A 3,372-nucleotide genomic window follows, 5' to 3' on the forward strand; every position below is an offset into this window, starting at 1 on the left:
TCTTGTCTCTTGTCAGCTTCTGGTTTTGGTACTGAATCTAGCAGGTTTTGGTTTGCAGCTATCTCACTCCAATTTCTGGTTGGTTGCAAAGCATTTTTCCATTTTTATAAAAACACATATCATATTGGGTTCCATAACACCTCAGTGACCTCATGTTAATTAGGTCTGGAATGACTGTATTTCCACAGTCCCAGTTACCAGTAGTAGGTCTTTAACATATCTTCATGGGGCAGTCGAGGACATGACTGCAGCCTCACCCTACATCAGAAGCAGCAAAGGAGTGAGGGAGGCCATAAGGATATGTGACAGTCACAAGACATAGAACTGCCTTGTTCATACTGTCATTTGTGTGTGTGGTGAATACACCTTGCAATGACCAAGTCTGACACCATAAGAGCCCTGAAGTTTGGAAAAATTTTATTGTTTTATTCAAACTAAGTGCTTCTATCACAACACATATTCAGTATAAAGATTATAGAAGTGCTATTCACTCATGTTTTATACAAAATCTTTTAAACCTATTGCATATTTTATACTTAAATTACATCTCTATTGAGATTAGACATGTTTTACATGATCAAGTAAGGAAAATGTTTTTCTTAAAATTCCTTGGCTAGAGGACAGCAGATGGCCTAATAGTAAAGGTGCTGGACTCCCACATAATTGACCCTGGTTCAAGTCCCAGATCTGGTGGCTTGAGAATCATACCAGCACATGTGGTGTGTGCCCAAGATCTTAGAAGGAGAATGGAGAATAGATTGCAGTATGGCTATCTTCCCTGTGGGGTGATTTATCATTTTCCTTTTCATTGTCTCTGTCTCTCTCCAGTGGGTGCATGTGCCCTATGACAAAAACCTTGGAGAAAAAAATTATGGGATATTTTTTAGAGCAATTTTTTTAGAGGTTTTTGCTATAGGTCATGTGCGCTCACCAGACAGACAGAGACAGAAAGATAGAAAGCGAGAAATCAAAAAAAATGGCCATGCCACAGTCCCTTCTCCTCCATTCTCCTCTCAGGATCTTGAGCACGCATGCACACGCGCCTGGTGTGAGTTTTAAGCCACCGGTTCTGGGACTTGAACCACGGTCGACTACATGAGAGTCCAGTGACATAGCCATTACACTAACTGCTGGTCCCTAGAGCAATTTTTTTTTTTGGAGAGATTTTCACTGTAGGGTGCGTGTGCTCACCAGACAGACAGAAAGAGACATAGAGACAGAAAGCGAGAAATCACCCCCCAGGGGGGATGGTCACGCTGCAATCCCTTCTCCTCCATTCTCCTCTCAGGATCTTGGGCACGCACGCACACGCACCCAGCGTGAGTTTTAAGCCACCAGGTCCAGGACTCGAACCGCAGTCGACTATGTGGGAGTCCAGCGACATAGCCATTATGCTAACTGCTGGTCCCTAGAGCAATTTTTAATTAACAGAAAAATTAGCAGTGGTTTGTTACTCAGCCCTACCTCACAGAACTCTGCCCACCCTTGGCACCCTCTTGCAGCCCAGTGCAGTGTAAGTGACAGTTCTCTTTAGGAAGGGACACACCACCACTGGATGGTGTGGCAGGAGAAGCTTGGCCATGGCACTTACAGGGGGCCATGACTTGAGTACCTGATGAAGTGACCATTGTTGTTTCCATGGCTCTAGAATTGTGCATGCACTACTTGGGCTTCATCTTCAGTCCCACCTGGAGATCTTTGCTCCCCAGGCAGGTCCATGGCACTACATTTCCTCAGCCACCCATGCCACTTCACTTGATGAAGGAGCAATGACTTCTACCTGCACAATGGCCAGTATTTTTGAGGTTCAGGCACCACTGCTACAGCTTCCCTGCATGCTCACCTTCAGATCGCTCAGCAAACATCAAGGTCACATTCACTCCCTATGCAGCCAGAACAGGGAGAAGCAAGAGATGCCTGAGCCCCTGAGAACTTAGTGCAGCTGCTTTCTGACCATGGGCATTCCAGATACCACAGCCACCACAGATACATCAGACACCACAGCCCACCCCACAGCTCATGCCACCACAGCCCTGACGTGAGCCATTGGTACTGCAAATTTCTGTCCATTTATTTCCCAGGAACAGGGTCTTCATGGTGCAAAAATGGACTGTGATATCACCTGACTTCAATTTAATGTCACAATGTGTAGCCACTAAACGAAAAGAAAACTTCAGGTGGAGACAGCCCAAAGGAAAATTAGAAGGCACCTCGTTTTTGGGCAGAATTGTAGGAGCAATCACATTGGCTGCTAAAAACAATCCACACTACAAGACAGTGGACAAAGCTGGCTGAGATCAGTCTGCCACTGTCTCTCTGAATTATCATTTCATCCCAGCATCACTTTACTGTCGGACTTGCCAACAGAGAACAGTTCCTGAGTTTAGGGGTGAGGATTAAAGAAAGACAAGAAGACAGGATAGAAATGGGAGGACTGCCAGTCAAAACTGGTCAGACCCGAATGTACTTTATTGCTAGTATTTATACACACTCCAGAGACTTTTGTGAAGTAAGGTTTTAAGTCTTCACTGAATTTATCATTTTGTTATAATAATACTTTGTTTATTTTTTTAAATTATCATCATAATCTTCTTTATATTACATTGGATTACATATAACTTTATAGTGCATTACATTGTTTTTTCAAAAGGGAATGTCATGTACGTCAGTCAATACAGAGACATTAATCTCCCCGCTTCAACATTCAATATCTTTTCTATGTTTTCCCCAATCATTATTATTATTATTGGAACATTCAGTTCAAAACAATCCCAAGACATTCTGCCCATAACAATCCAGCCACCCAAGGCCATGTCTGGATAAAGACCCTGGTCTTATTCTGGTGGTACATCTTGCACATTCCTCTTGTCTCCTCTTTGGCTCCCTACAGCTTACAAGAAAGAACTAGACAAAGGCTCATCAGAAGATTGATCCTCTGTGTGAAAGCAAATTAAAGAGCAGGATTTTAGGAAAAGACAGGCTTGAGCTGCCTTGTGTTAGTGACACTATGGGACTGCTCTCTTATTGGAGTGCCAGGCCTCTCCCAACCATGTGGAGTGCTATCTGCTTGCTCTAGTGGAGCCTGGACTTCAGAGAGCCTGTTCAGGTAAGGCCACTGTCATCTGAGACTGAACCTGTCACCTCACAGTCCAGACATGCCTTCACCCAGGAAGACAGGTTGCCCAGAGCAATCATGGTCTCCTTATCTACACACTCCATATTTTTAAAAAAGAATTATTCACTTAATTTTATTTATCATCATCATTATTATTTTAATTCACCAGGGAGCAACAGGGAGAGCATGGGAAAGTGAGAAAGCAAACCGACAGTATGACTGAAACTGTGGGAGAGTCCCACACTTCAACCACCATA

The sequence above is a fragment of the Tupaia chinensis genome, unplaced genomic scaffold (genome assembly GCF_000334495.1).
Source record: "Tupaia chinensis unplaced genomic scaffold, TupChi_1.0 Scaffold144415_1, whole genome shotgun sequence".
NCBI classification, from domain to species: domain Eukaryota; kingdom Metazoa; phylum Chordata; class Mammalia; order Scandentia; family Tupaiidae; genus Tupaia; species Tupaia belangeri.